This window comes from Sus scrofa, chromosome 15 (assembly GCF_000003025.6).
Source record: "Sus scrofa isolate TJ Tabasco breed Duroc chromosome 15, Sscrofa11.1, whole genome shotgun sequence".
In the NCBI taxonomy this organism is placed as follows: domain Eukaryota; kingdom Metazoa; phylum Chordata; class Mammalia; order Artiodactyla; family Suidae; genus Sus; species Sus scrofa.
In genome coordinates, this window is record NC_010457.5 from 104,269,742 (window position 1) to 104,283,084 (window position 13,343).

The 13,343-nt window shown below is 42.2% G+C and overlaps 1 long non-coding RNA gene across 2 annotated transcripts in view; it reads right to left on the minus strand.

Annotated features, from left to right (window-relative positions):
* Positions 867-13,343, minus strand: part of LOC102162816 — a 54,629-nt gene continuing 42,152 nt past the window's right edge. Inside the window, exon 3 of one of the 2 annotated variants that reach the window (XR_002339325.1) lies at positions 867-1,876. This is a non-coding gene — a long non-coding RNA (uncharacterized LOC102162816). Of the gene's footprint in view, positions 1,877-5,290; positions 7,964-13,343 lie in introns of those variants that run through there. The other variant, XR_308173.3, reaches the window with a different exon arrangement.

Genomic DNA, 13,343 nt, shown 5'->3' on the forward strand with positions numbered 1-13,343 from the left:
GCTGGCCATGACTACCTGAGAACATAAAGGACGGAAACAACTTCCTCGGCTCAAAAGATCCCTAAGAGCTATAATTCTCTCAGCTATTTTTCTGTATGTCCATCTTCAGAGGAGCCTGAGTTCCCAGAAGTGCCACCAGTTGAGCACTGGTTTAGGAAACTTCAAGGACATGCCTTCGGTGGGAGGGGAGAATAACACATGCCCCCCTGAGGATGCCCTTATTGTCACCCTCAGCATCCAGTGAAACCAGTGTTTTCCACTTCCATGGTGTCACCGTAGAGTCGTTTCTGTTACGGCCTTGCCTGCTGGTGCTCCTGTGAATTACCGTGGGGTTCTTGGGATTCTGTTCACACCTAAGAGGGTCTCATCATCCCATGTAAGAACTGGCACCTTCGTGGTTCTGTTTTCTTCCCAGGCCCACTGATGCCTCTGATGCCCTGGCACTGCCTGGTGTGGGCCATGTAATGATGGCTCAGGACATCCCCATGACAATGGCACCAAGAAAGAAAGACCGTCTGCACAAGTCAAGGTGGTATAACCAGTGTCTCAGATTCTCAAAATGGTTTTGTCTTTTTGTTTTTGGCCTTTTCTAGGGCCACTCCCGCGGCATATGGAGGTTCCCAGGCTAGGGGTCTAATCAGAGCTGTAGCCACCAGCCTTTGCCACAGCCACAGCGGGATCTGAGCAGCGTCTGCGACCTACACCCAGCTCACGGCAACGCTGGATCCTTTACCCACTGAGTGAGGCCAGGAATCGAACCCCAAACCTCATCGTTCCTAGTCAGATTCGTTAACCACTGAGTCACGACGGGAACTCCTCGAAATGTTTTCACAGTGGCAGCTGCTATTTTCCAAGGGCCCAAAGTTCCCAAACACAGGACCACATGTAGACCTCATAATAACCTTATTTATTTATATTAAACCTTATTTCAGAATCAATCTAGGGCAGCTACAAACCTTGTTAGGTCAGCATTTTAAGATGAAGACGTCGATGCTTACAGAGTTCTAGTAAATTGCCTGAGGTCACAGAACTAGCAGTAGCAAAGGTGGTCTTCAAACCCTGTGCTCTGCCCTACAAGAGACTCCACACATCACCCAGGGCATGTCATCCTGGCTGACAGGGACCCTGCTGCTGTCCACTTGCATTCCCTTCTGGCATTTACTCAAGAGGGGGTGAGACTCTTCATCAAATACATTTTGATTCTGTTTGACTTACGTTGTCTAATTTTGAAAAATAAATTTTAAAAGTAACTCAAATTTTAAAAATCCCTTGAATGTCCATAAAGTCCTGAACACAAGGTTTTATACACAGGATCCTGTTCAGTAAAGTTTATGCAAACTAAAGACAGCACAGCACAACTTGAGGAACAAAGGTGAAGTTTCCGCGCAGATGTCTGAGTACTGGAATCATTCTCCTTTAACCTTCCCATCAAACTCCTGGCTGGGGGTGAGTGGAAAATTCTAAAGAGCACCTGCTCCCCTGTGAGCATTAGACTAATTCACTATGAAGCCTCCAGAACGTTTGCGGATATGAGGATTAAAGGAGACAGAAGAGCCCCAGCTTCAGGGAAGGCGCAAGTTCACAGGTAAGTCTGCACATGATGGGATTCCATTACATGATGGTCATGTTTTCTGGACTGTCCCAGGTCAGGATACAAGGTTTGAGAAGTGCTATACCCACGGAGGCATTAGGACTCTAGTCTGAAATCTGTACTGTCCTAGGGGATTCTTGCAGTGATGGCTAACATCTCATTTGGTTTTCAGTGTGAGGGATGGGAGGTGACCAGAGCCAGAAATTTGGAACTGCACTGCATTGGTAATAGTGTTTGTCTGTTACCTCCCACAGGATGTGATACAACACTTGTCATTCATCGGGCCTGAAAAAAACCAAGAACAAGGAAACATGGAGGAGGCATGTCAATAGTTGATCAAATCACCGAAGGGCAATTCTTAAGTCCCTTTTCATCACAAAAGCTTTAAAAATACTGATGTGATTTTAATGACAATGCTGCTTCTGTAGAACCTGGGTGCAATCAAGTCATCTTAATTCTTCTCGTGGAAGTTGGTAAAGAGCTGGGCCACCTAGAACCTAGCAGAGAGGAGGCGAGGTTTAATGAAGGACCTTGATTCCTTGGCCAAAAAAATTACTACTGGTTCCACAGGCTATGGAAGACATTTGATATTTTACATAGGAAGGTGATAGGATCAAAATTTCCCTTTAGTGAATCTGGCAGTGCAGTTTAGATGGAAGTGGGAAAGAGTGACCACTGGAAACAAGGTCAAAAGTCATAACCGTATGCCAAGGGAGAGATGATGGCTGGTACCTTGGAGGAGAGAGGAAACTACAGATACAAGTCACTGACTAGGTGTGAAGAGAAAGAAGAATCAAAGAAAACCTTGACATGACAGATCAGCAGAAGATGAGTGTTCAGGGGGCTAGCAGACCCTTCAGAGGTACTGTCCACAGGCAGAAGGAAATTCTGGTGTTTTGACAAATGCTGCGGGTAAAGATTTGGGTCTGGGAGAAACCATGAGAGTGAATGAAGTCGCCAAAGGAGAGAATAATATCTGAAAATCAAATTTAAAATACATGTCTCCCCTGGTTCCTCACAGATTTCCAAACAAAAAGACAAATATGTTACAACTAGATTCTGAAGTAAAGGACCAATGCTTTACTTCAGAATTGGTCCTATGATTTATTAATGAAAATGATAGCCACTGAACTCATGGCAGAAGCTGGGGGGAGAAGAGCTGGAGAGAGAGAGAGAAAGAGGCCTGAAAACAGTCTTTAGCAACAACTTTTGCTGGAGTTATTATTAAATTCTCAGACTTCCATCACATAGAGAACTAAAATTAGATGAGCCCAATAACTCTGGGATACTCACCCTGGGCATTCACGGGTATGAATTCAAGGGCTGTCCATACGAACGTGTTTTTTGATACCAAGTCAACTTAAAGTTTATGTTGATGGAGTGTCACTAAATGCTTCTGTACATCTTTCCGATTGCCCTGATATTTTCTGCACCATCTCCAGCTTCTTGAAAGCAAGCAAGCTGCTTTTCTAATACCCATGATTAATTACACATTTCTGAAGTTTTTACTTCCCACTTCGGTAAAAATTAGAAAAAAAAGGTTTTTTTCCTCCATTCCTTCCCTCCCACTTCCCTTCACATACAATCATTTATTCTTCACAGCTGAGGTCCCTGTGGGTTTTAATGAGGCCTCTTTCAATGGGTGCTGGTAGTGGTGTGGGGTTTAATATTTCTAGTAAATAGATGGAAGACAAATGGCTGGCTGGGTGTGACCGCTGAAGTACAAGTTTCCATACACTGGTAAAGCCGTCCCTGCCCTGAGCGGTTTCATTGCAGAAGTGGATTCACCCTTAGGTAAGAATATCTCATTCTTTATTCTTACCTGATGACTGACTTGTTGCTCAAGTCAATAATAATTTCTGGTTCTTGAGAACACACCAGTAGAAGCTGCCAGGGAAATGAGGCCAAGCCCATGGAAGGTTTTTTTAATTGCACGTAATTGCTCATATATCGTGTATATAATAATAAGCACCTATAAAAACTCTGCCAAATTAAAATGATTTTTTTTTTTTGTAATCAAGACAAGAAACCAGGGAGTTTTCCCATCATGGCTCAGTGGTTAACGAACCCGACTAAAATCCACAAGGATGCGGGTTCAATCCCTGGCCTCACTCAGTGGGTTAAGGATCTGGTGTTGCCGTGAGCTGTGGTGTAGGTCGCAGACATGGCTCGGATCCTGCGTTGCTGTGGCTGTGGTGTAGGCTGGCAGCTATAGCTCCATTTTGACCCCTAGCCTAGGAATCTCCATAGGCCACGGGTACAGCCCTAAAAAGACAAAAGACAAGAAAGTCAGAAAGACAGGAAGGAAGGAAGGAAGGAAGGAAAGAAGGAAGGAAGGAAGGAAGGAAGAAAGAAAGAAAGACAGACAGACCAAATGTTACTCCTATGACCTGGAAGAAAAGAACATCAACACTTTTAATGCACTACTTTCGGTTTTGAATATATTTAAATTAAGAATCTCTAGAAATAAAACCCTCATCTGCTTTGCTTAGCAGGGGAAACACGTTTTGGAGAATGGGAATCTTTTTATTGTGGGGCCAAAGGCAGAAGATAAAGAAGTGGACATATACCTGTCAAGCAAGGATGCAGCATTTACACAGGCGGGTACCTTTCTAGTCATGATTTTGGGGTCACAACTGATGGTTTCTTTCCTTTTTTTTTTTTTGTCTTTTCTAGGGCCGGCATATGGAGGTTCTCAGGCTAGGGGTCCAATGGGAGCTACAGCTGCCGGCCGCCGCCACAGCCACACAACACCAGATCCGAGTGGCATCTTCGACCTACACCACAGCTCATGGCAAAGCCGGATCCTTGACCCACTGAGCAAGGCCAGGGATTGAACCTGCAACCTCACGGTTCCCAGTCAGATTCGTTAACCACTGAGCCACGACAGGAACTCTGACAACTGATGATTAATAATGAGGTGCTGTCATCTTCTTGATTTTTAGCTGCAGAACCCAGCTATAAGAGCTAATGCTTAGGCAAACATTGAGCATGAAGATAAAGGCAAAGCCCAGCACTGATTTGTATCAGTCTCTCCAAAAGTCCTCCTTCCCTTCTTCTCAAATCATAGCTGCTTCCTACTTCATAAAAAAGTAATAATAATATGGGAGTTCCCATCATGGCACAGCAGAAACAAATCTGACTAGGAACCATGAGGTTGCAGGTTCGATCCCTGGCCTTGCTCAGTGGGTTAAGGATCCGGCGTTGCCGTGAGCTGTGGTGTAGGTCGCAGATGTGGCTTGGATCTGGTATTGCTGTGGCTGTGGCGTGGGCCAGCAGCTGTAGCTCCCATTGGACCCCTAGCCTGGGAACCTCCATATGCCAGGGGTTCGGCCCTAAAAAGCAAATAAAATAAAATAAAACAAAAAGTAACAATAATACAAATAGAGGCCATGAGGTACGAACTGCCCCAATCCCCCCTCCCTCTCCACCGCCCCCCCTACACAGTTGCAGATGGAGAGGGGTCCTCCCTCCTTTCCTGGGTCAGTGTTTACACGGGCTCCTCTGTTCCGCTCAGTCTCCACAGTTATCCTTTCTATGATCCATACCTTCACTTTCCATCTCTTTACTGCCTCATTCCAATAAACTCAAGTCTGTCCCATCCTTAAAAGTGACCCTCTTTTGCTTCTGCTTCCTCCTCTAGCTGTTCCTTCTTTCTCCTTCCCACTGGAAACAAGTGCAGGGTTTTTTTTTTTTTTTTTCTACTTTTTCATTTTTTTAAGTTTTATTGAAGTATAGTTGATTTACAATTTGTGATAATTTCTGCTTATGGAGACAAGTTTTTATAGTAATTTCCTACCCTCTCTATTTCCTTACTCCCCATTTACGGCTCAACTTACTGCTTCTGCCAAGGTCAAGAATGACCCACTAGTTCTCCAGTCTAAGAGACACTCCTCAGCGCTTTCTGGACGTCGCCGCCACCTTCCATGCTGCAGACCACTTGGTCCTTGCAACTCTGCTTACCCGGGTTCTCTGACATTAATCTCTTGAGTTTCTCCTTATGCCTCTTTGCTCCTTCTTTAATTTCTCTCTGGATCCTCCATCTGTGCCTGTCCTGTTATTTCTTCTGGAAACTCAGACTCCTTAGAAAATAAAGGAGCCTTTCTCCCAGATTAAAAAGACCTTTCTCCCAGAGAAACTATGTCCTTTATAAGGAATTCCATCAGCTTCAAGAAACAACAAGCAACCCCCAAATCTTAATGGACTGGCACAACCAAGGCTGATTTCCTGATTGGGCAAATTCCAATACCAATGTTCTCCTAGGGAGCTCTCCTCCAAGCATGATTCAGGGATCCCCCTTCTACCATCACGTGGCTCAACAGTCTCAAAGTCTTCAGCTTCCAGCTGCGTAGATGGGAAATCAGGATGAGTGAGCGAGCTTGGTCATGTGCTGTCACCTAGAGACAGGAGAGGCTTCCTGCCTCCATTCCATTGGCCCATTGGCCAGAGCTTGGTCATATGATTTCACCCAGAGCTGGGAGAAGCTGAGAAACACAGTTAGCTACCTACTCAGAAAGGAAGTGAATTAGATACTGGGAAATGCTAGGGTCTCCCAGACTCCTTGATGCCTAGATTAAGAACTGCTTTAAACATCAGAATTCCCTTGAATCCCATAGCTCATTGCTCTTCTCTTTCTTTAAGGTCTCATTGATGCTGCATCTTTACCCTTTCCATGCTGATAATTTAGCTCTGCCTGCTTTAGCTCTGACCTTTCCCCTAAGGTCTGACTTCCATATCTGTATTTCATTTGGTTGGGCCATGAACACTTCAAAGTCAACAAGATCAAAACTCAGCTAATCATCCTGCTCCTTAAATTAAATTCTTATTCTGTTTTTGACCTTAAATAATGACCTTATCATTCACCCACTCATGTAAGGCAGAAAACTAAGTGGCATGCTCAATCTCTCATCCTCACTCTGCAGAAAATCCTCCCAATTACCTCTTCAATGTTTTTTTTTAAACTATTCAACATATTTCTATCATGTTTTACTCTTGAAAAATTTTTTGAAAAGTTTGTCATTTAGAAAAATGAACACTTACATGCTCTTCCCTTAGATTCACCAATTATAATTTTCCCACATTTTCACTCTCTCTCTCTCTCTCTACCCTGCCTCTCCACCCCCTAACCCTACCCTCCTCCATCAGTGTTCATTCTTCTAAATGGCTGACATTTTTCAAAGTAAAAAATTTAAATAGTAAAACATCATAAGGAAATAAAATGTCAAATACACACATGTATTCCTACAGCATTTTCCTCCATAATTACAAAACAATCATTCTTGGGTACTTTAACACTGATATAGCACTATTTCTTTCATACTGAGTCATATTCAAATTTCTACAATTGACTCAATAATGTCCTGGGATTCTGTCTTTTTCTCGTCCAGCACTGAATTCAGGATCATACACTACATGTCTCTTTTATTCTAAACAGTCTCATTTTTTTCATGGCATAGATATTTTTGAAGAGCCAGGAGAGTTGTTCAGCAGAATATCCCTTTTTTGGGTTTGAAAGTTGTTCCCTCCTATTGGATGCAGGATAAGCATTTTTTTTTGCAGGAACATCAGGAATGTATTTTGAGCACATCACATCCAGAAGCTCGTGACCCTAGTGTGGCCCATTACCAGTGTTACATTTGGTCATTTGGTTAACCTGGTACTGCCAGGTTTACCCTATGCAAAGGTACATTTTCGCTTTTGTAATGAATAAGCTATTCATGGAGTGCTAGTTTGAGACTGAATGACTATTCTGTTCCCCCAAAATTTTTCATCCATTGGTTTTAATATCACTGATGAGTCCTGCCTGGTGATTTCTTCTAAATTTACTATACATTTTACATTTACCTCTTAACATTCTTCTGTAAAGAGCTTTAAAATTCTTGCATCAACAAGGAATTTTTTAAAAATTAATGTGTCAAAAGCCATTCCAGCCATGATGATTTTTGATATTCAAATCTTCACAAATTTGGCCAAATTCAAGCTGGTTCCTGTAGCCTTTTGACATAAATCCATCAGCTTTTGTGCACTTTCTTACTTTCTCTCTCAATAAGACATTTCAGGCTTACTTTGTCCTTTCTTGGCCCCAAACCTGGAACTGATCTTTTCTCCAAGGAGCCCTGGTTACTTTTAATGGGAAATGGTATTTAGAAAGCAGATCTGGTTTTAGGTGTGTTCATTGCTACTGGGGCATCTTTGCTCTTAGGCTCTTTCAGTGGACAGTGACGAAATACATATTTTTAAAAGAAAAGAGTTCACATTCTTTTAATATTGTAGTTCCAATCCAACACCACAGGAGTCTTCCTCACTCTCCCCATTTCATACACGGTGAGAACTCTGGTTCCCAACAAAATACATGTATTCATTTGCTCAATCCTGCAAACACACACAAAATAGTTTCAGAATCACTATACTCAATACTACCAACCACAAACTTCCTAAGTAAAATTTAAGCTTTCTTTTTATTCTAACAATCTCTCCTAGTGAGAGTGTATGGCCTGAATATCGATTTCGAAGTCTACTTGGATTAATGTTTTCTGGTAACAGCTTCAGTTTTATATACAGTGAAATTCATTTGTTTCTGTTTATATATTCAATTTTAGAGAAATTTCCTGTCCCCATTTATGTAATCTTTATTATGTAACACATCCTCGTAACTACTAATGACTGAATACAATGCCTTGGTTGTTGCTATTTTACTAGCAGGGTGTTTAGACTTAACTTCAGATTTTATGAAGATTTCTTCAAGGAATTCAGAAGAGTTCTCACAAATATAATTAGCAATTTGCTCTTCCCTGGTGTCCTTGCACACCTAAGAGTATGACATACCATCTCCTGCCAACCTGCCTGCCATGATTATAGGGTGTGACCCCTTGGGATATGAGCAACAAGTTGGGACTCATCGTGTTATCTTCATGTCTATTCCTCGTACCCCAGCCATGGTGCCTGGGTGCTGCTGGTGCTCACGTCACCCTAGGCAGAAATGACTCAGCAAAGACTATTCTTTTGAGCAGTGGTTTTAATCCTTGGTGAAATTACAATTACCTGGAGAGATCTTTGAATGCTGACAGTTATCTCCCTTCCCAGACCAATTAGATCAAAATCCCTGGGGATGGGATTTTGTCAATCAAGTATTTTTTTGTTTTTTCTTTCCTTTCATGAATTGCTTCATAAGGAACAGCTTCTCAGGCTTGCAAACTCTGGGCACAAGATTCTTGAAATGCCACCCAATCCAAATATCTATTGATAACAATCCATGGATGGGTTCTTTATTCCCAAAAAATGTATTAAGAATTAACTGTGCATCCCTGAACCTTTAGAAAGCATTTAAAGTCTTAGTTACAGCTAAAGACTATCCTTGGTCTTTCTCTGCCCCAATTTTACAGTAAGTCTATGGTTCTAGTATCTTCCTTATCCCACACAGCTCTCTGGATATCTGATCCAGGACCCTTCTTGCATCACCCAGATGATTCTCAGTTCCTAGTCTACTTGTTATTGTGCTTCCACCATCACTCACTGCAAAGAATGCCTCCAGTTCTTCCAGTGGCGCCTCTTGTCCAGAGGCTCACCAGCTCTACCTTCTGCCTGTCTATTCCCAGAAAGACCCAGCCATACTATTCTGTGCTGGTGGGCTGTATTCTACACAGCAAGGCAGCAGAAATTATTTCTTGACTGATGTCTGAGTAAACATGGATCCTGTACTGAGTGGGCACAGGATAAAGAGACAGAGGCGCCCTTCTTTTTTTTTTTTTTTTGGTCTTTTTGCCTTTCTAGGGCTGCTCCCGCAGCATATGGAGGTTCCCAGGCTAGGGGTCTAATCAGAGCCATAGCCACCAGCCCATGCCAGAGCCACAGCAACTCGGGATCCGAGCTGCGTCTGCAACCTACACCACAGCTCACGGCAACACCAGATCCTTAACCCACTGAGCAAGGCCAGGATCGAACCTGCAACCTCATGGTTCCTAGTTGGATTCGTTAACCACTGCGCCACGATGGGAATTCCAAGAAAGGAGCCCTTCTTTAAACTTCCTCCCACCTGCTGCTGCTGCTGCAGAGCAGAGCTACCATCACCATCACCTCACCTGCCTCAGAGGGGCCACCACCAGCCTCAGACCTAGGTTTATCTTTGTGGCACATGGGCAGCTGCTCAGCCCTGCTCACCTGACTCAGGATCATTTTTATTTTTATTATTTCCCTCTGGATGGGGTGGAGCTCCCTGACTGTCCTTCCCGCCAGATGGCTGACAGGAGGCTTCAGTGCTAACAACTGAGAGAAAGGAATCTCAGTGACACTTTGCAGGACTCTAGGTGCTGCTGAGCTGAGGATCACAATGACGAGAGTTCATTGTGATTCGCTTAGTTACGTTTTACAATGGGAAAAGCAATACCAATTGATTCCTTCAACTGAGGCTTTGCAGGCATTTATAGTATTTTCTCTAGTCTTTCTCCCAAAATAAATAAATTCCTCTAGTCTTTCCCACTAAAAAAGAAATGTATTTTGATTCATTTAATAATAATAAGGAATTTTCTTTTTCATAATAAGCTCTTGCTTATTATGTGTCTTCTGTGTAACCTTCTGAAGATCTGTAACCAAGTCCTGGCTCACTGGTGGGTGAGGTGGCTTGTCCCATAGGCATTCCAAAGAACATTCGACCACTCTGTGGAAAGGGTTGCAGGAGCCATCAGAGGCAAACTGAGCAAGGCTGCTCTCCTGGCAAGGGTGGCATCCATGGCAGCAAGCAAGTGTCAGAGAGTCACGTACTCACACAGCCTTGGGGTCTCCTACATCCAAGTCTTATTAGCTCTCCAGTCCTACTGCCTCCAAGAGGGCTCTTAAAGGGCACTCCAGGTTAACGGCCAAAGGACTGTCCCCATCAGCCCTAATTAATGAGGGCCAGTGGTATGTGGCACAGAGTTGGCCATTCTTCCTTTTGTGCTCTGTACCCAAGTCAGCAGTCATGGCTGCGTGCTACTTCAATATTTTTACTGCTTTCACCTTAAAGCCCTTCCTATTTCTCAACAGCAAAGGAGTTAAGCATAAGTGGAACAGGCGGTTTGATTAGTGAATAGAATTTATTGAGGCACAGGTATAAGAAAGAACATTTAGATCTTACCCATGGGAGTTTATTGTTTCTTAAATGAGAGAACACCTTATAGTACAGGAAAACTTTAATGTATTTAGGAGACTAAAAACATTGCAGAAAATTGTGCTTTCTATATGGCTGTGGGACAGGAGAGACACTACCCTGAATACCTTTGGAAATCTTTGAATTGTGTAATACATCCATGTACGACCTGTTCAAAAAAAGGTATTTTAAAAATAAATATGTAATTATTACTGATGCACAGATAGTAAAAGAATGTTGGTATAATGTGGTGGGATCAGATCATAAATGTTTCTTCTTTAAGCAGACCAGACATGTTCCTATGGAGCCAAGCTTCAAGTTAGTGTGTCTAGAGGTCATGAAACACTACACACACACACACACACACACCATTTTCCAGCAAAGAACGTAATTAAAAAGGCATGAGTTGGAGTTCCCGTCGTGGCTCAGTGGTTAACGAATCCGATTAGGAACCATGAGGTTGCGAGTTCAATCCCTGGATTTGCTCAGTGGGTTAAGGATCTGGCGTTGCCACAAGCTGTGGTGGAGGTCGCAGACTTGGCTCAGATCCCGTGTTGCTGTGGCTCTGACATAGGCCGGCAGCTACAGCACTGATTAGACCCCTAGCCTGGGAACCTCCACATGCCGCAGGAGTGGCCCTAGACAAAGGCAAAAAGACCAAAAAAAAAAAAAAAAAAAGGCATGAGGCATATGTTCAGTTTTAGTCGTCCAATCAAAATTAGATAGGCTGTGATCTTAAGAGCTTCATAAAGGAGGTGGTAATAAGTGACTTATTGAAAGATGGGTTGGGTTCAGTAAACTGAAGGAAAACCACCAGGTTTCTATTATGGAGTCACAAGTGATGTTTTCTCGGAAGGTGGCTTCTGCTATTTTTATGGGTAGATTTAAAATGGAAAATGATCACAGAAGATTCTGGGATTTGAACTTCATAGTCTGGATGTAGGAGAATTAAGACTTAGACAAAGGCGTAGCTAAGAGGAGAAGAGAAGCCTAGAAATGACGTGAGAGAAGAAATAAATGACAAGTTTGAACGAGGATTGGTATTGGATGAAGAATATGAGAAATGAAGGCTTAAAACAAAATTTTTCAGAACAGTTAATCATTGATGCTAATAATACAAATAAAGGCTCTAATCAAAGGTAATAATAAAGGGACCAAAAAAATCTCAAACTCTAAGAGGAAATCTGCCAGAGGCCAGCTCCGGCGGCCAGGCAGTGTACACTTTCCCAAAGAAGATGGATGGACGTTGGCTTTTGCATCGGAGACAGCCTCTTTGTCCCTTCTTTCAGGGCGCTGGACTGCTCAAATTTTATTGGCATAAGTGGTTGATTGTATAGACAGTTTTTGCTACAAATTACATCACAGCGTTAAAAGTACACTGGTTAACTATTACATGGTATAGCAGCTATACACCATGTTTTAAGATCTTTGTTTTAACTAAACTTAGTGGGTACGATTTAGGGGCAATCAGGTACAATACATCATGTTTTAAGATCTCTATCTTAACTAAACTTAGTGAGTACTTTGAAGAAGCCATAGACACCAGAATTTGGCATTCACAAACCTTGTTTATAGATTGGTGCTTATCTTCAAAGCGTTATGGCAGGGAGACAGTGTAAGTAAATATAAACCAACTTAACTAAACTAACTATCACTTAAAAGCTTTTAAAATCAAAGACAAAACTCACAGCTAGGTTTTTTGGATAATATATGTCTAACTTTTATGAACCTCATTAAGATCCTAACTCTAAAGTTTACTATATAACTAGTTAACAGATAAACCCTATTTTTAACTAAGTTGGATTTAAATATGGGAAAGTCCTTCAGGATAAAATTCTTATTATATTATTGTTGTAACTTTGTTAAATCACAAATCACCACAGGAAAATAAGAATGGAAAATAAGAATAATAAGTAAATAATCAGGAAAGACTGAGGAAAACAATAACAAATAAAACAGCAGGAAAGACTAGGTCACCCGAGAAACAATCCATGTTCTCCAGTGCAAACATGGAAATTGTTTTCCCAGGAAAGCCCCAATTCTTCCCCATCAACATCAAAATGAGAGCTGTGTAACCTGAGGCCTGCCCTTGGCTTGTACCATACAGGCAGGCTTTTTACCCTGACCAGGAGCCCACCTTCGGCATGCACCGTTCAGGTGAGCTTTTATCCTGACCAGAAGCCCACCTTCAGCTTGTACCGTTCAGGTGAGCTCCCTTCCTTAGTTAGGAATCTGCCTTCAGGTTTTGTTTTGTTTTTTTTTTTTTGCCATCAGGCAAGGTCCTTGTTTCAAGTCCCTGCATTTCCTCGGCCCCCAGCAGAAATCCAAGGAAATACTATTGATAACCAGTCTTAAAAACTGAGAGCTGTGTACAAATACAACTACAAAAAGTGGTCTATTGTGAAGATAAACAGAAAAGGAACTTCTTAAACATAAAGATAGATTCATAGTTGTGTCACTTATTAAGAAGCAGCAAGAAGTTTATAACTTCCTACTATTTCCTGGGAGTAATTCTATTCTTTGTCTCCCAACTTGTAGGTCAAGAGGATGACAAAGTTTTTGGGAACATTCCAGAACCTGAACTCGCAATCTCAAACCATTCAAAGCTGTGATTCTATTTTTTTTTTTTTT